Source organism: Pseudophryne corroboree, chromosome 10 (genome assembly GCF_028390025.1).
Source record: "Pseudophryne corroboree isolate aPseCor3 chromosome 10, aPseCor3.hap2, whole genome shotgun sequence".
NCBI lineage: Eukaryota > Metazoa > Chordata > Amphibia > Anura > Myobatrachidae > Pseudophryne > Pseudophryne corroboree.
This window is the reverse complement of record NC_086453.1, coordinates 147,112,698-147,133,075: the sequence shown is the minus strand read 5'-3', so window position 1 is coordinate 147,133,075 and position 20,378 is coordinate 147,112,698. Positions and strand designations below refer to the sequence as shown.

At 39.1% G+C, this 20,378-nt stretch overlaps 1 protein-coding gene across 1 annotated transcript in view; it reads left to right on the top strand.

Annotated features, from left to right (window-relative positions):
- The first annotated feature begins 329 nt into the window (after positions 1–329).
- The window catches only part of LOC134965099 (rho GTPase-activating protein gacU-like), a 116,132-nt gene continuing 96,083 nt past the window's right edge, over positions 330–20,378 (top strand). Inside the window, exon 1 of the mRNA XM_063941649.1 lies at positions 330–416. The gene's annotated coding sequence lies outside the window, so the exon portion shown is untranslated. The remainder of the gene's footprint in view (positions 417–20,378) is intronic.

Genomic DNA, 20,378 nt, shown 5'->3' with positions numbered 1-20,378 from the left:
TTGAGCAGCTACCATTTTATGCCTCAGTTTAGAGAGGCATAGATGGGACCTACATTTGGAGAGCATGCTGGTCCCTGTAGTGCAATATATATATATATATATATATACACACACACACACACACATACAAGATCTCCAAATTATATACTGCCATGCAGTTTTTCATATCATATTGCTAATGCCCCTTGGTGTGCTGGGGAAAATCTGCTTTGTGTTACTCTTTCTAATACTTTCACTTTCGCCAACTCGCTGAGATGATTTTTGCCCTGAGCTCATTGTGAGAGTAGTGTAGATGATTTACTGTCAAGAAAGTGAAAGTAATATGAATGACGAATGCATAGGTGTTGCTTGACATATATAAACCTGCATTTGTAACATATGAAAACTGTCGGAGCTTCAACAGTCCACTGTAAAAGGTTGGTAACTACATCTGATTTAAGTAAACTGAAATTATTTAAAATAAATAAACCTGAACACAGAATGTACATTGTGTAGCAACTTGGAAATGGAAGTGATAAATGGTGATGGACTGTGTTTACCTGTTACTCTACCAGATCTAGTTGTCACTATATGTTTCTGTCTCTTAAAGAGTTACAAGTTTTGCTGGCTAGGGGGTACGATTCTGTACTTTTTGCAAACAATGTTGCACTCGGGGAGGGGGGATGTGTGGACAGATTTAAGGTTGGTGGACGGCAATTCAAAGATCAACTCTAAATCACAGTGTAAACATAAATTATGGGTTGTCTAGTAATTGTTTGCTACATGCAAAATAGGCAATATTTCCTCTGAGTGCAAAATTGTATTTACACTATTTGTCCATGTATACCTTTACACTCTTCACTTTCACCTGCTCATAATAGTAACTGAGAATATGTGCAGAGAAATTTGGAGTTGGGAAGGGTGTGTTCTAGTTTAGCATAAAAACAAAGATGTCCATTGTCTGTTTGTTGCAAAAGCAACCAGTATTTTCCCTGTATGAAAAGAAAAAAGCAAAATAAAAAGTGTGATTAATACTGTACTTGCAGTCTATAGGTAAAAACAACATTGAATATTACTAACATGGCATTAAAACAAGTATTTATTTAACCCTTAAAACAAATAATCTGACACATATATAACAACAATTTCAGAAAAATAGTGCCCACTTTACAAAAAATATTGGGGTGTGACTTCATGTGGAAGGGGTGTCACCACATAGTAGTGCCAATTCTCATTACACTGCATACTAGTGTCTGTTAGTCACAATACACTACACAGTAGTGTCCATTATTTACATTATACCACACAGCAGTACTCGTTATACACATTATGCCACACAGTAGAGCCCCTTATACACTGTACACCACTGTACAGCCCCTTATAATGTACACATTATACCACACAGTATTACTTATTCACATTACGCCACAGAAGACCCCCTTATACATGTTACACCATGCCACAGTAGGGCAATTTTACACATTATGCCATGGTAGAGCCCCTTATACATGTTACATCACAGTAGAGCTGCTCATACTTGTTCCACCACAGTCTTTCCAGATAGAGCCCGGTATACACATTATGCCAGGTAGAGCCATTTATACACATGATGTCAGGTAGAGCCCGTATACATATTATGCCAGTTAGAGCCACTTACAAAAATAGCCACACTCATCATGGCTACATATAGGTGCCTAACTTGCCATGACCACTTTCACATCTAAGACTTGTTCGCCCCTTAGACGCGCAATGCACCCTATTCACTTTGAATGGGGCGGCAAAAGACACAGCTCAGCGCAACTAGGCCGGAGTGCACGTATCCAGCAGATGTAGCCTTGACAAGCGTGGCTACATATGTATATGATATGTCAGGTAGATCCCTTTATACACATTATGCCAGGTAAAGTCCCATATACATGTTATGCCAGGTAGATCACCTTATACATCGCCTTATACATGTTATGCCAGGTAAAGCCCCATCTACACATTATGGCAGTTAGAGTCCCATATACACATACTCAGATCTATTTGGGTGACCCAATATACAGTACACCCTCCTCCTACTGATGCAGTTTCTGCACACTTGAACTGCTGCTCCTTACTGTGGTGTACTTTTCTCCTCCCCAAGCCCAATGTCACACACACTAAAGTGCCAATGGTTTGTTGGTGATAGCAGGCTGATTTAGCTGCCACGCTGCCCACTGGAAATCACATTGGCTGCACCACAGCGTGACCTCCCTCCCTAGAATCCTGCAGAGCAGTGTGACCAAAGCACCAGCCTTTCTTCTGGCCAGCTGGCCCTAAATGCTTAAAGTCGTACAGGCCCGGGGTGGGGGTGGGGGGTGGCAAATGTCACACAGCTCCCCATGCCAGCCCACCACTGCTCGACGCTAACAGAATGCTGTCAGCTTGCTCACACCAGGCACCTTCTGCTATGTAACATATTGAGATAAGACACATCTATATATTGATGCTCTGTCATTATTTAATTTACCATCAAGTGTTTCTACCTTTCTCTGCTAGAAGAACAGCTGTATATTTTACTATAAATAATTGATCACAGGTAATTCATAAGATTATGAAATTTTCCTGACCTTATTATTTAAGTCTAATTCTGGGATTCTTACTACCTTGATGAATTTGAAAGAAGTGATAATACTAATATTTATTTGGATGCTAAAAATGTACAAAAGAAAAGCTGCCTTTCTATCATACTGTACTAATCAAAATATTAGCATAAAATCAAACTAAAGGAGATTACCAGATCCAGGATAATTTATTTAATACAAGGATCAATGTTGAGGGTTATGTCATTTCCCTATTAAACAAGATAACAAGTGATGCTAGTATTATACGGCAGATAGTATGTGTTTGGATACAAGGACTGATAACCAAAATTATATTAACTGAAGTTATAATGTAATATTAGGTTGTAATAATAATAACAGAAGTAATCATAATAATAATAATAGAAAGAAAGAATTAGATAATCTTCAAATTTAATCCAGCAGTAGCCCCTCTAATGTTGTTGGCAGGTCAGACTGGCCCACTGGGGTACAAAAATAGGGGGGGGGGCACACAGTGGATCCCATTGCCTGAGGGCCCACCCACTCCTCTAGGGATCAGGTTCCAGACTGTGCACTTGAATTATACATTATACATATTTTATATTATACTGCACAGGACTATGGTGTATTTTCTACCGTAAATTGCTGTTATTATTCTCTCCCATTATCATGCATGGACTATCAGTATACTATTTACCATATACATATTTATCAAGGGGCCCAAACCATGCACACTCTGATGGTTAGCCAAGCCTCTATGCTGATTGCCCACACCACCCTAATCATGAGCCCCTACCACTGTACTCCCCTGATTGTCCTTCATGCGCCAGTCCAACACGGTCACGCTCGGCGTAAATTGGGGTTCCGACAACCGAGTTTTGGCTGAAGGGACAGCTACCTGTGAGGAGAGTAAACGAGGTGGCTGAATGTAATTCCTCCTCATGGGGTGGAAGCCAAACTAAGTGTTAACGTTGGTCGGAGGGTGTAAAGAAAAGGAGGACTCCATAGGAAGATAACTGTAGCTTTAATGAATAATCAGGCTGAATACGAATATTGGGTAAATAGAAGAAACTTTAAGAGTTAGAGTCTATGGTTAAATGACTTGAAGAGTGAAGCTGAAGAACTCCAGTAAAGAACTGAAGACTGTGTTTTATGATTAAAAGACGAGGCTGAATAACTTGGACTTTGAAGAAATGAAGACTGTGGTTTGTGACTGAAAGATGAGGCTGAAGAACTTGGTCTTTGAAGAAATGAAGACGTCTGCGGGAACCGCCGTTAGCACCTGGAGCTTCTCTACGACCTGGGACCCCATGAGCGCTACCACGATTGGCAACGGACTTAGACAGGAGGACTGCAGCAGCGTTTAGGTTACCAATATAGATGAGAGCAATCAGGACCAGAGAACCAGAAGTAACTTGGGAGCATAGAGCTGGAGAACCTTTCACAAGGAGGTAACTTGAAGCACTGGCACTCTCCCTCTGAGCCAGCCCCCTTTTGTAAGGGGAGAACACGCAGGATTGGCTGGACACAGATTGGGAACTTCATTGGTAATACTCTGGTCTCCAACATGGCTGCGGCTGCCCCCATCACAGGAGACATACTTAGCTGTTAGCACACAGCTTTAGTCAGCTTCTGTCTCTGACACACTATACTGTGTCACCACTAGAGGACCCTACCGCAGTGATCCCCGCTGCAGCGCCCGGCTCTCTAGACAATCGGCCCCCGGCCCTTGACAGCCGCACAACTGTCCAGGATGACCCGCCGCCAGCAGCTCCCTGCCGCCACTGCCACACCAACCAGTGGGACGGCAACCTGCGGGAGCACCCGCCGGAGGAAATGCTCCAGAGCCTGACAAACACTGAATGTTGGATAAACGCAGTTTAATGTAATCCTGTTCCAGCAACCCAAAGAGTAAACTGGCCTCTTCCCTAGAGGAAGTGGAGGCTGTAAAAATGGTAAATGGTGCATTGCAAATACAGTATGGTCTATGTAGATAGGACCATAATCCTCTTCCAGTAGGCAAAATGTTTTATCAGTAGGGGTGATACTGCATGCTGAACTTCTTATGTCATTTGCATAATAACATGCTCTTATAATCTCCAGTATTAGGGTTCTACAAGGAGGCTCTTCAAAGAACATTAATATAAACACCCACAATTCAAAAAGATGCAAAAGCACATCCCATGCCATTAGAAAAGATCTATTCATTTAAATTATAAAAGTATCAAAATAATTGAACGGGATGACAAAGGTGGTGATAGATTAGCCCAATTACTGTACGCAAATGTGAGAACTTTTCAGTATTCATTTGTTTCATGTCATTTGAAATAATGGTATTCATGTTGTTCCACCTGGAGGGTATCCGGTTGATAGATGGACAGTGTCTAGTTTGACAGTCAATAGACAGACACTATATGTAAGACAGACAATAGGTCGACAGGGTCAAAATGTCGACATGGAAAAGGTCTACATGAAAAAGGTTGACAGGGTCAAAAAGGCGACAGGGTCAAAAGGTCGACATGAAAATGGTCGCAATGAAAAAAGATAGACACATGTTTTTGGACTATTTCATACCTTCTCTATCCATGTCAGCACAGAGTTGGCTATAAACCTTCGGGCGAGCGCAGGCCTTTCTACAATTGTGGGTCCCAGATGACAAAACTATCCACACAAACCACAAAAATGCAAAAAACATGGTGTCTACCTTTTTTGTGTCGACCATTTTCATGTTGACCTTTTGACCCTGTCGACCTTTTGTACTGTCTACCTTTTTCATGTCAGGCCTATTCTAGATGAGGCCGTACCAATCACCTATACAGTGGCATTATTACTTATTTTTTCCTGTTACCGATTTCTCTCCCTATGCAGCCAAGCATCTGACTAGCCTTCCTCATTTGTTACATTGCTTAACTGCCTTTAAGTCACCTGAAATAGTGACTCCTAGATCCCTTTCCTCCTCAGTATTTTCCAACATGGTTCCCTTAATACAATATTTAGCCTTTGGAATTTTGAGACCCAAGTGCATGATTTTGCATTTTTTGGCATTAAACTGTAATTACCACATTCTTGCCCCTTCCTCTAGTCTACCTAGATACTCAATCATTTGTTTTACCCATCCTGGTGTATATACCCTGTTGCTTACCTTTGTGCCATCTGCAAAAAGGCATACTTTTTCTTCAATACCATTTGCAATGTCGCCAACAAAGATAATAAAAAGCATTGACCCAAGTACAGATCCCTGGGGTACTCCTCTAGTATCCTTTCCCTTCTGTCAATACACTCCATTTATTACAACTCTCTGTTTCCTACCCTAAAGATCTTATCCATTCAACCATCATAGTATCAAATCCCAAGCAATCTGCGATGCAGTACCATGTGAAAAGCCTTACTAAAGTCTAGGTAAGCTACATCTACTTCCCCCTTGATCTATTACTTTAGTCACCCAGTCAAAAAAGATTTGTTTGACATGATCTCCCCCCAGTAAATCCAGGCTGTTTGGTATCCTGTAAATTGTTGCATTTGAGATATTCCATAAATCTTTTCTTTTATAGTGTTTCTATTATTTTCTTTACTGCTGATGTAAGGTATACTGGTCAGTAATTGTTTGCCTCTTCCTTCCTTCCTTCCACTTTTGTGCAGTGGGATTACATATTCTCCTGTAACTAGTGACTGGTTGAAGCATACCTCCCAACATTAACCTTTCCAGGAGGGACAGAACGCTCTGCTCCTGAACTACCCTCGTAATTTATGATTGCCATCACCTGTGGTGATGCCCCTTTCTTAAGAGAAAAGTTCAGGAGCAGAGCAAGTTTGTTCCTCCTGGAGAGGGTCATGTTGGGAGGTATGGTTGAATAATTATGTTAATAGTGTTACTCTTTAAGATCTTTTAGTATCCTTGGATGTATATCATATGGACCCATTGATTTCTCCACTTTCAATTTTGGGAGTTTTGTTAGGACCTTCTTCTCTGTAAATGTACTTTTTTTCTGCCTCATTTTTATGAATGTCCTTGCAACTTAACTTTCCCTTTCCCTTAAATAATAATTAAATATTCAGATGATCTGCTATTCCTTTGTCTCCCTCGATCAGACACTCACTCTCTGCCTTAAGTCTTTTTATTTCTCTGTTTGATTTTCTCCTTTCATTTATATACTTAAAAAAAGTTTTGCCCCCTTTCCCTACTGACTGGGCCATTATCTCTCCAGCTTGTGCCTTTGCATGCCTGATTACCTTCTTAGCCTCCTTTTGTCTGGCAAGATATGCCTCGTTCTCATTCTTTTGAGTCTGCTTATATTTCATAAAGGTTATCTTTTTTGCTTTCACAATACTTGCGACTTCTTTCGTAAACCACACTGGCTTCATAGTTACATAGTTACATAGTTGTTGAGGTTGAAAAAAGACAAATGTCCATCGAGTTCAACCTATTGTACATTACATTTTTTATTTATTTCTTTTTTTATATTAATTAAATGCTGTATCCCTGGATATTTTTTTCAGTTAGGAATTTATCTAATCCATTTTTAAACTTATTGATTGAGTCCACCATTACTACCTTCTCTGACAGAGAATTCCAAATCCTTACTGCTCTTACTGTGAAGAATCCTTTTCTCCATTGGGTATGGAATTTTTTCTCCTCTAACCTTAGGGGGTGTCCTCGTGTCCTATGTAGTGTTTTTTTGGTAAACAAATCGTTTGATAGATCCTTGTATTGTCCCGTAATTTACAAATATTAATGATGTCCCCTCTCAGTCGCCTCTTTTCCAGTGTGAACATAGCAAGCCTTTTAAGTCTTTCCTCATAGTCCAGTGCCTCTAACCCCTTAACCAGTTTAGTGGCTCGCCTCTGAACCCTTTCGAGTTCCAAGATATATTTTTTTTAATATGGTGCCCAAAACTGTACACAATATTCCAGGTGTGGCCGCACCAATGATTTATACAGAGGCAGGATTACACTCTCATCCCTTGTCTCCATACCCCGTTTTATGCATGATAACACCTTATAAGCCTTTGCTACTGCATTTTTACATTGCGTACTGCTACCAAGTTTATTATCGATGAGCACACCCAAATCCCTTTCAACTACCATTATTCCTACATTTTCCCCATTTGCCTGATTGTTCTTAGTCCCAAGGTGCATAACTTTACATTTGTCTATATTGAACCTCATTCTCCATTTGTCTGCCCAGGCCCTCCAGTCTAGATAAGTCATTCTGTAGAGACTCAACATCCTTGTCTGAATTAATTATTCTACATAATTTAGTATCATCTGCGAAAATTGACACTGTGCTTTCCAGTCCCTCTCCTAGGTCATTAATGAATATATTAAACAGCAATGGCCTGAGTACTGAGCCCTGCGGTATTCCACTGAGTACTGAAGCCCATTCAGAGTACATCCCATCAACCCCCACTCACTGTTCCCTATAAAACAGCCAATTACTCACCCAAGTACAGATAGTGTTTCCTACCTCAAGCTCTCTTAGTTTGAGAATTAGTCTCCTGTGTAGAACTTTGTCAAAGGCCTTAGCAAAGTCTAAAAAGATCACATCCACTGCTTTACCCTGATCTATATTATCGCTCACTTTCTCGTAGAAGCTTATTAAGTTAGTTTGACATGACCTGTCCTTCACAAATCCATGTTGATTCCTAGTAATACCCTTGGAGGTATCCATGTACTCTAGAATGATATCCCTTCATATACCTTCTAGTATTTTCCTCGCTATAGATGTCAAGCTAACCGGTCTATAGTTCCCGGGGAGCGTTTTAATACCCTTTTTAAATATTGGGACTACCTCTGCTGTACACCAGTCCTTTGGTATCATTCCTGATCTAATTGACTTGCTGAAGATCAAATATAGAGGTTTCGATATCTCTACATTGAGTTCCATAAGAACCCTGGGGTGGAGTCCATCCGGCCCAGGAGATTTATTTATCTTAATTTTACTTAGTCTCTCCCAGATTACTCCCTCGTTTAAGCAAGTACCAAGCAATGGGTCATTATTATTATTTATGTTATGCTCTACTCTCGTCAACCTGTGCTCTTTCGTGAATACTGATGAAAAGAATTTATGAAATAAATCTGCTTTTTCCCTATCATCATTAATCAAGACATCCAGCTTACCCTTTAAGGGCCCAATATTCTCCCTTTTCAACCTTCTACCGTTTGTATACTTAAAGAACTTTTTGGGGTTTGTTTTACTCATCTTTGCGATTTGTTTTTCGTTTTCTATTTTAGCTGCTCTAATCGCTTTCTTGCATTTTTTGTTACATTCCTGGTAGAACTGGAATGATTCCACCTTTCAGTCAGACTTAAATGCTTTGAAAGCATGCCTCTTTTTATCCATTTGTTCCTTGACCTTTTTATTAAGCCACATCGATTTGGATTTCCTACTTCTGTTTTTGTTGACTTTGGGAATATATAAATTAGTGTACTTATTGAGTGCAGTTGTAAAAACGTCCCACATTTCAGCAGTATTCTTACCATGAAATACAATTTCCCAATTAATCTCCGTCATTGCTTGTTTCAGCAATGTGAAATTTGCTTTACTAAGGTTAAAAATCTTGGTTAAACCCTTATAACCTTTTCCTGTAGCTTTTCCTAACCTTTTGATACAAAGTATTAAATTTTTTTCACCTCTCCTGCATTCCTTCCAAGTTCCTCCAATCTGCCAATGAATCACTAACACTTCTCCCCATTTCTGCAAAGTAAGCATTCCTCAAATCTAACACCTTTGTTTTCGTATGGCATGAGTTGGACCTTGTCTTAATAATACATTAATAATAAACAATACTGCTTGATGATCACTCGATCCTAGGTTCTCACCCACATTTACATCTGATATTGTGTCACAATTTATGAGTATCATGTCTAAAATAGCATCTTTGTGAGTGGGTTCGCTCACCAATTTCTCGAGGGATGCTCCCTGCAGGGTATTTAGAAAGTTGCCACTTCTAGTGAATTGCAACAGACACCTCCCAGTTTACATCAGGTAGTCTCCCATGATTATGACCTCTCAATTTAAAACCATTCTAGTAATGTTCTTCAATAGGTACCTGTCCAGTTCCTTTCCCTATCCTGTGGTCTACAGATCACCCCAATGCAAATTATGCCCTTGTCCCTATTTCTATGGTCACCCAAAGGGCCTCAGTTTTTTAATAAATATTTTGTGTTAAAGTAGTATTAATGCTGTTTTTTGCAATGCTACTCCTCCTCCAATTTTTCCCATTCTGTCCTTTATAAATAGAGTATAGCCCAGTCATGATTTTCAATGCACCATGACTCTGTAATTGCCACAATATCTAGATCATATCTTGTCATTATTGCAATTAGTTCTGGAATTGTATCTCCTAAGCTCCTTGCATTAGCACACTAAGGGTGAGATTCAAATGATATATCACTCCCAATGTCCTTTATAAAATGCTCTCCGTTATCGCGCATATTGCACCCATAGTAATCAGGTTTACTGTGTAAAGGGTTGGGTGCCTCGCTACTCCGGGGGTAGCAAGCTGAAATAATGATACAACGTCCCTGAGGGCAGAAACAGAACGAGTGTGGAAAGCAGTGAAAAGAATTGAATCCTGCCCATACTGTAGCTATAAGAGTTTTGCTTGTTTATATCTTATTCCTAGACATGGTCAGTCAGTACAGAAGAAACTGTCAATGTCTCAGGTGTTGTTCAAAGTTTCTTCAACTGTTTGATTAACTGTTATTTAAAATCTTTCTATATTTCAACCACAGCCATTTGCCTTCCACCTTAGCCAACCAGCTTCTTAACTGAATGCAAAGAAATAGTACATGTTTGTATTTTACACAAATCTTGAGTTATACGAACTCCTACAGTATATATTGTAGTGGATAATCAGGGAAGTGTGCTGGGATATGTTTTGTTGTGTGTTGCTTATTACTGCGTGTAATGTTTCTTATGCTTGATTCATGCCTATGTGTTGCAAAAAGTATACAGTGTTTTTGCTTCAATAACAAAAAAGGCTACAGCTCAAGCCAAATATATATCTAATCAAAGGATTTAAATTTCCCTGTGTTGAGTAAAGTATGTATGCTCCATAAATTATACTTCACTGAACATATGCTTTTAAATACACAGCTGATTATGCATTAGGGTGTGATGTGTTTGTGTTGTTCGTCACTGTAACAGTAAGGTTATTATATTTTAGAAAATAGTTTTAAAAAGTTTTTTTGGTGGGAATTGCATCCAAGATCACTAGAGGTGCGGAGTGCAGGCCGAACTCAGATGTTTTATGAAGGGGCTATCACCAGTCAAAACCATGCATTGTAAGTGACTGCCCTTTAAAAAAAAGTCTGAGATTGTCCAGCATCCCGAACCTCTGGCGATCTTAGATGTCATCACATCCCGCCTATTATAGAGATACAAACATTTTAGGGTATATGTAATAGGATCTGAGTTTGCCGATGGTAAGGAATGTCAGTAGAGAATGTCCGTATTTTTATCTTGTAAATGATTATCGCTTTATAAATACGGCCATTCTCGGCTGACATCCCACACCTCCGGCAAACTCTATCCCTATTATATATACCCTAAAATGTTTTATCTTAGATAAAAAAAAAATTTATTAGTTAGAGTATTCTCTTAAACTCGGACTCATATACTGCTTTATCTGATATTGTTTCTATTTATATATTTTTGCAAGAGCATCCCACAAAGAGGTCACCATTCCTTCTCTTTTCTTTACAATTGTATTCACTGACTTCTGGGAGCACCACCAACTACAAAGAAAAATGGACATCATATAATCTTACATATAAAATAACGATGGACTGGAGGATTCTCTCTTAGTCCAGCAGCAAGGGCTTAGTGGGTCTGAGGTGAATTCTTTCTGTATGTCTTCCCAAGGTATGGTGTTTATCTCGGTATGAAGAGACAGATCATAGAGCAGACCAGTTTGACAAACGACAACAGATTTATTCACACTAAGCACTCACAATTTGACAGATAAAATGAGCATGTAACCACATCAAAGTGGATATAGGGGTAGCTGGCATCTGGTATTCAAGTTACCCTCCCAAAAGGTACTGGAAACTCCGGAATCCACAGCACATCGGGGGAGAAATGACAGCCCAGGTCAGACAGCTACAACCCTTTACAACCAAACGCCACCAGCTTAACGCGTTTCGGACTATACAAGTCCTTCCTCAGAAGCATAGTGGCAGTCTCTAAGTTGGAGGTATTTATACCCACACTAAACATCCTTAATTGGCTTGAAAAACGTCTCCTTTCCCGCCAAAATCGTGGCCGTCACCCGCGACCGGAAGTCCATCACCGGAACCGGAGGTGATGCGTTCCACCGGCAAAACAGGAAGTAGTTTATGCGTTCCACCATCGTAAATACGGCGGAAATCGATGTAACACATCAGGAAGTTGATTTTCATCATTTCAAACAAATGTTGAGAGTTCATAATTCATTAAAGTCCCGCATATATAAATACAAAGAGACATAAGAGACAAAAAATTACAATAAAAAAATATATTAAAAAGTTACATTAAAAAAGGAATAAATAAAAAGTTATTTTGAATATAAAAGTATATATAAATAAATATATACAAAAATATAATTAATATGGCAGCGAAAGGGGCATAAAGAGAAAGAGGTACAATACATAGCAGCATAGAACTTCACAGGAACCATTTTAATTCAAATTCCCCATTCAGTCCTTCAGGGGTTAAAGTTTTTAAGGTATGAATCCATTTCATTTCAGCCTTAGCTAATCTGATGTCATCATCTCTATTTCTCCAAGATGGGAGAATAGCTTGAATGCCCCATAAGGATTTAATAGCTCCTGGACTAGAATTGTGTACCTTTTTGAAATGAGCTGATAATGTATGGGTTTCTAATGCTTTTCTTATATTATAGGTGTGCTCTGCTAAACGAACCTTCAGGTTCCTGCTGGTTTTACCAATGTAGACTAAACCGCATTTGCACTCTATGGCGTATATGACGTTTTTTGTGTTACAGGTTAGAAACTCATTTATAGAGTAGGTCTTATTTTTAACACAGAAATCTTTAATTTTATTGGGGCCCTTAACGGTTTTGCACATCGTGCATAAACCACATCTGTGGAAACCTATGGTTCTAATACTAGATCTTTTTACGTCGTCTATAGCACTTCTTACAAGTTTATCCTTAAGACAGGGAGCACGTCTATATATAAACACTAGCATTTTTGGAAGTATCCCACCTATAACTGGATCTTGTTGTAAAATCTTCCAGTTTTTCTTAAAAATGGTTTCTATCTCTCTATGCTGGGAGTTAAAATTGGTAATAAATGCAAAGTTAATATCATTTTTCTTGTCCTTCGTGTTATTCAATAATAGACTCTCTCTTTCTCTATTAAGGGCATTTTCCTGAGGTTTCTCTATATGTTCATTATTGTAACCCCTTGCTAAAAATCTTTCGCCCATGTCTCCCATTTGTTCCTTACAGATAACTTCTTCCGTACAGTTGCGTTAAATCCTCAAAAACTGGCCATACGGAATCCCGTCAAGCCAGTTTTTGTGGTGGAGACTCTGTCTGTCTATATAACTATTGGAATCGGTCTCCTTTCTAAACATTTTGGTTTGTAGAACACCTTCCTTAACATATATCAATAAGTCCAAAAAAGAAAGTTCGGACTTACTGATATTAAATGAAATGTTAATGTTAAACATATTAGTATTTAATGTATCACAGAAAATAGACAGATCACTCTCTGTTCCACTCCAAACCATAAATACATCGTCGATATAATGATTCCAGGACACCAGACCCGCACCCAGCCCGCCGCCCTGCCACACGGCGCCCTCCTCCCAAAATGCCATGAACAGGTTGGCATAGCTGGGCGCGAATCTGGTGCCCATCGCTGTACCCACCAGCTGTAAGTAGTAGGTACCATCATAATAAAAAATAATTGTTGGTTAGGATAAACAGGATACTTTTCAGTAAAAACGTTCTAATTTCCAATGATAATTCTGATCTGTCTAAAAAATAAGAGACAGCCTCCAAACCATGATTTGTATCGATTATAGTGTAGAATGGAAACATCTCCACTAGCCATTACAAAATTCTCTTTCCACTCTAGATTACCTAACATTCGTAGGACATCTCTGGTATCCTTTAAAAAGGCTTTCGTCTTTTTCACTAGAGGTTGGAGATATGAGTCCACTACTGCAGATAAGTTTGAAGTAATACTGTTTACCCCAGACACGATAGGTCTTCCCGGTGGGTAGAGGGGGTCCTTATGGATTTTGGGCAAGACATAGATGGTTGGCACTGACGGATATGCAACATTAATGAAATCTGATTCTGATTGCCTTAAAGCCCCACTTTCTACCGCTTCCTTAGTGTGGTCGGCCAAATATTTTTTTATTCTCGTTGTGGGGTCATTCTTTAATTTTTTATAGGTATTACCACTCGATAGTTGCCTCTCTATCTCTGCCATGTAAGTACATTTATCCATATGGGCCACCGCTCCTCCCTCGTCTGCCGGTTTTATAATAAGGTCTTTGTCGTCCCTTAATGACTTCAAAGCTAAACGTTCTTTATGGGTAAGATTACATCTTTTTCTTTTTTTCTGTAACACATTTTCCACCTCTTCATTAACAATTTTTCCAAAGCAGTCTATAAAACTGCCCTTGCAGTGTGTTGGATAAAATGTAGACTTGGGCTTGAATGCTGAATGGGAAAGATCTCCATTTTCGGCATCTGATGTCTTGTAACCTTCCCTCCCCACAAATAATTTTTTTACTGTTAATTTCCGAGTGAATTTCTCAAGATCAATATAGAACTGGAAGGGGTCACTTTTACTGGATGGTGCATATTTAAGGCCCTTTTCTAAAACACTTGTTTCGTCCTTCGTAAGTTCCTTTTTACTTAAATTAAAAATTTTCATAGTAAGCTCTTCCTGATTTCTAACAGATGTGGTTGTGGATATATTCTTAGTTCTCTTTTTAATCCCAGCCTTTTTTCCTCTTTTAGATCTCCTTTTCTTCAAAACCTCCTTCTGTCCCCCCTTGGTCCCCAATCTAAAAAAGGGGTATGTACTTCCTCATCATCTCTGACAAGGGGTTGATATCTATTTCTATTCGGAGAGGGGAATCTTCCTTCCCCCATCTATTCCTAACATTTCTTTCACCCTCTCTCCACCTCCTATTACATGGTTGATCTGATCTCCATCCATCCCTCCTATTTGGTCTCCAATTATCCCTTCTAAAAGGTTTTCTTTTTCTCTCAATTTTTCTCCATTGTGGGGGAGGGGTATTCTTTTTAACTTTAATCATCCCACCCGTTTCTATGTTATTCGTATCTGTAGTTGTACTATTTTTCAAGAAAGTAAAGAAATTTAGGAGGGATAGGGAGGATGTGAAAAATAGTACAACTACAGATACGAATAACATAGAAACGGGTGGGATGATTGAAGTTAAAAAGAATACCCCTCCCCCACAATGGAGAAAAATTGAGAGAAAAAGAAAACCTTTTAGAAGGGATAATTGGAGACCAAATAGGAGGGATGGATGGATGGAGATCAGATCAACCATCTAATAGGAGGTGGAGAGAGGGTGAAAGAAATGTTAGGGATAGATGGGGGAAGGAAGATTCCCCTCTGAGTAGAAATAGATATCAACCCCTTGTCAGAGATGATGAGGAAGTACATACCCCTTTTTTAGATTGGGGACCAAGGGGGGACAGAAGGAGGTTTTGAAGAAAAAAAGATCTAAAAGAGGAAAAAAGGCTGGGATTAAAAAGAGAACTAAGAATATCTCCACAACCACTACTGTTAAAAATCAGGAAGAGCTTACTATGAAAATTTTTAATTTAAGTAAAAAGGAACTTACGAAAAACGAAACAAGTGTTTTAAAAAAGGGCCTTAAATATGCCCCGTCCAGTAAAAATGACCCCTTCCAGTTCTATATTGATCTCGAGAAATTCACTCGGAAATTAACAGTAAAAAAATTATTTGTGGGGAGGGAAGGTTACAACTCATCAGATGCCGAAAATGGAGATCTTTCCCATTCAGCATTCAAGCCCAAGTCTACATTTTATCCAAGACACTGCAAGGGCAGTTTTATAGACTGCTTTGGAAAAATTGTTAATGAAGAGGTGTAAAATGTGTTACAGAAAAAAAGAAAAAGATGTAATCTTACCCATAAAGAACGTTTAGCTTTGAAGTCATTAAGGGACGACAAAGACCTTATTATAAAACCGGCAGACAAGGGTGGTGCGGTGGTCCTTATGGATAAATGTACTTAAATGGCAGAGATAGAGAGGCAACTATCGAGTGGTAATACCTATAAAAAAATAAGGAATGACCCCACAACGAGAATAAAAAAATATTTGGCCGACCTCACTAAGGAAGCGGTAGAAAGTGGGGCTTTAAGGCAATCAGAATCAGATTTCATTAATATTGCATATCCGTCAGTGCCAACCATCTATGTCTTGCCCAAAATCCATAAGGACCCCCTCCACCCACCGGATAGACCTATCGTGTCTGGGGTAAACAGTATTACTTCAAACTTATCTGCAGTAGTGGACTCATATCTCCAACATCTAGTGAAAAAGACGAAAGCCTTCTTAAAGGATACCAGAGATGTCCTACGAATGTTAGGTAATCTAGAGTGGAAAGAGAATTTTGTAATGGCTAGTGGAGATGTTTCCACTCTTTACACTATAATCGATACAAATCATGGTTTGGAGGCTGTCTCTTATTTTTTAGACAGATCAGAATTATAATTGGAAATTAGAACGTTTTTACTGAAAAGTATCCTGTTTATCCTAACCAACCATTATTTTTATTATGATGGTACCTACTACTTACAGCTGGTGGGTACTGCGATGGGCACCAGATTCGCGCCCAACTATGCCAACCTGTTCATGGCATTTTGGGAGGAGGGCGCCGTGTGGCAGGGCGGCGGGCTGGGTGTGGGTCTGGTGTCCTGGAATCGTTATATTGATGATGTATTTATGGTTTGGAGTGGAACAGAGAGTGATCTGTCTATTTTCTGTGATACACTAAATACTAATATGTTTAACATTAACATTTCATTTAATATCAGTAAGTCCGAACTTTCTTTTTTGGACTTATTGATATATATATTAAGGAAGGTGTTCTACAAACCAAAATGTTTAGAAAGGAGACCGATTCCAATAGTTATATAGACAGACAGAGTCTCCACCACAAAAACTGGCTTGACGGGATTCCGTATGGCCAGTTTTTGAGGATTAAACGCAACTATACGGAAGAAGTTATCTGTAAGGAACAAATGGGAGACATGGGCGAAAGATTTTTAGCAAGGGGTTACAATAATGAACATATAGAAAGAGCTAAGGAAAAAGCCCTTAATAGAGAAAGAGAGAGTGTATTATTGAATAACACGAAGGACAAGAAAAATGATATTAACTTTGCATTTATTACCAATTTTAACTCCCAGCATATAGAGATAGAAACCATTTTAAGAAAAACTGGAAGATTTTACAACAAGATCCAGTTATAGGTGGGATACTTCCAAAAATGCCAGTCTTTATATATAGACGTGCTCCCTGTCTTAAGGATAAACTTGTAAGAAGTGCTATAGACGACGTAAAAAGATCTAGTATTAGAACCATAGGTTTCCACAGATGTGGTTTATCCACGATGTGCAAAACCGTTAAGGGCCCCAGTAAAATTAAAGATTTCTGTGTTAAAAATAAGACCTACTCTATAAATGAGTTTCTAACCTGTAACACAAAAAACGTCATATACGCCATAGAGTGCAAATGCGGTTTAGTCTACATTGGTAAAACCAGCAGGAACCTGAAGGTTCGTTTAGCAGAGCATACCTATAATATAAGAAAAAGCTTTAGAAACCCATACATTATCAGCTCATTTCAAAAAGGTACACAATTCTAGTCCAGGAGCTATTAAATCCTTATAGGGCATTCAAGCTATTCTCCCATCTTGGAGAAATAGAGATGATGACATCAGATTAGCTAAGGCTGAAATGAAATGGATTCATACCTTAAAAACTTTAACCCCTGAAGGACTGAATGGGGAATTTGAATTAAAATGGTTCCTGTGAAGTTCTATGCTGCTATGTACTGTACCTCTTTCTCTTTATGCTCCTTTCGCTGCCATATTAATTATATTTTTGTATATATTTATTTATATATACTTTTATATTCAAAATAACTTTTTATTTATTCCTTTTTTAATGTAACTTTTTAATATATTTTTTATTGTAATTTTTTGTCTCTTATGTCTCTTTGTTTTTATATATGCGGGACTTTAATGAATTATGAACTCTCAACATTTGTTTGAAATGATGAAAATCAACTTCCTGATGTGTTACATCGATTTCCGCCGCATTTACGATGGTGGAACGCATAAACTACTTCCTGTTTTACCGGTGGAACGCATCACTTCCGGTTCCGGTGATGAACTTCCGGCCGCGGGTGACGGACGCGATTTCGGCAGCAAGGAGACGTTTTTCAAGCCAATTAAGGATGTTTAGTGTGGGTATAAATACCTCCAACTTAGAGACTGCCACTATGCTTCTGAGGAAGGACTTGTATAGTCCGAAACGCGTTAAGCTGGTGGCGTTTGGTTGTGAAGGGTTGTTGCTGTCTGACCTGGGCTGTCATTTCTCCCCCGATGTGCTGTGGATTCCGGAGTTTCCAGTACCTTTTGGGAGGGTAACTTGAATACCAGATGCCAGCTACCCCTATATCCACTTTGATGTGGTTACATGCTCGTTTTATCTGTCAAATTGTGAGTGCTTAGTGTGAATAAATCTGTTGTCGTTTGTCAAACTGGTCTGCTCTATGATCTGTCTCTTCATACCGAGATAAACACCATACCTTGGGAAGACATACAGAGAGAATTCACCTCAGACCCACTAAGCCCTTGCTGCTGGACTAAGAGAGAATCCTCCAGTCCATCGTTATTTTATATGTAAGATTATATGGTGTTGCGCCCACCACTTTCCATTTTTCTTTGTTTATGTATACCTTGGAATTTTGGTGAAGGTTTCTGTGTCAGTGGTAGGCTGCTCCACCATTGGTAGCGCACTGCGATTGTTTTATCCTATTTTTATAGCACCACCAACTAGTCAAAAAAAATGTCTTGGTTGAAGACATCCTTGTTCCAGCATAGCTGGCTATGAATACTTTCTTTTTGACCATTTATTAGATTACATTAAAAAACCTGTGCAGAATCACAGCATGCCTTGATAAAATCATCCTATCACACTATAAAATAGGGTCCACAATTGGAGGTACAGTATTTCTTTTTTCATGCTTGGCTGACTATATTTATTTCTGCCTGTATAATACAGTATATGTGCAGTGATGATGACCTATTTGCTTGATAAAAGACCGACTAGAGAACATGCAGGTGATTTTTGGCATGGTAGCATTTGTAACATAAAGAGACACTTGCAGGAACTGGCAATATGTTTTCCTCAGACTACAAAAGCCGTCCTTGTGCGTCACTGTAGGTTTAGGAATAAGGATGTGTTCTGGACAGATGAGTGTTACCATACTGACAAATTCTAATCTTTTCAGAAGTTTTGAAATGTAATGCAGAAAATCCCAAGACATCTAAACTTCAGGCTCAAATCAAACCCACTATGGCCACATAGCCTGCAATTTGTCTGGCACTGGTATGATTTTGCCAATACAGAAACTAGGTTTAAAGAGGTGACTAGTTTTAAGAAAAAATCTACTTGGTTTTCTCTTAAAAAAACAATTCTGCATTAAATCCAGCAACTACCAGAATTGCCTGTATTATATTTGGGCCTTTAAATCAGGGCTGAAATTGTCACTCGCAAGATCATATGTTTTTCTGGATGGTAACAAGAGAAAAATGTGCTGGATATACAGTACTATAGAGGCCTATTGATCATTGTGTGAACAGTGTGTTTGTGCGACGGACTGGCTTGTTTTGCTGGTCCATCTGAGCATGATGGTACGAGAATCAAAACGTAATAAAAAAAAAAAAAGATTTGTTTGTGACGTAAGAATGTTTTAAATGCATTATTCCTACCTGACTACAGCGTTTTCTAGTCTGTAATACTTTAAGAATTAAAGTTAGAGAAACAACATTATACATAAGGTATACGTTTTGACCAAAAATAGGTACAGGTATGGGATATGTTACCCATAATCCTGTTATCCAGAATGTTGTAAAATAAAAGAAAGAAACAAAGATTTATTATTGTCCTGGCTCATTGCAGGCATAACAGTAATAGGCCTCAATACAAAAAACAAGTGGACCTCAACTATTACACCAATAGTACATGACATGATATTTTTCCTGCAGCAGAACATATTACCGCCAATATACCTATTTATACAATAATCTGCTTAAGTGTGTCCTGAGATTGACAAGTGCACTTCCCTACCTGAACCTTCTGGCACATTCTCTTCATTTGATTCCACAAATGAAGTGAAGTATCAACACTCTTCTCATCCTGCCGTGATTCAATCCCGGGATTGGAACCTGCAATCTAGGGGATTGAGGGATCAGCATTGTGCGTCCACAGGACGCTCAGACGCTGCCCTGCTTCCTCCTTCTGGCTCTCCAGGCGCAGCATGAGGTCACGCTGTGCCATCAGCCTCCGCTGGGGAGAGAGAATGTGGAGTTCCCCACCCGCCCGCTCGCGCTATACGGTTAGTTATGTGTGCGGGGTGGGCATGGTGGGGTGAGGGAGTGGCAACATAGTTAAAAGCCTATCTCAGGTATCTCGGGAATCCCGGGATTGCCCATTTTTCAATCCTGATACCCGGGATTGAAAAAATGGCCTGGGATTGGCTTCCCTAATCCCAACCTTAACTAACATCTGTAATCTTT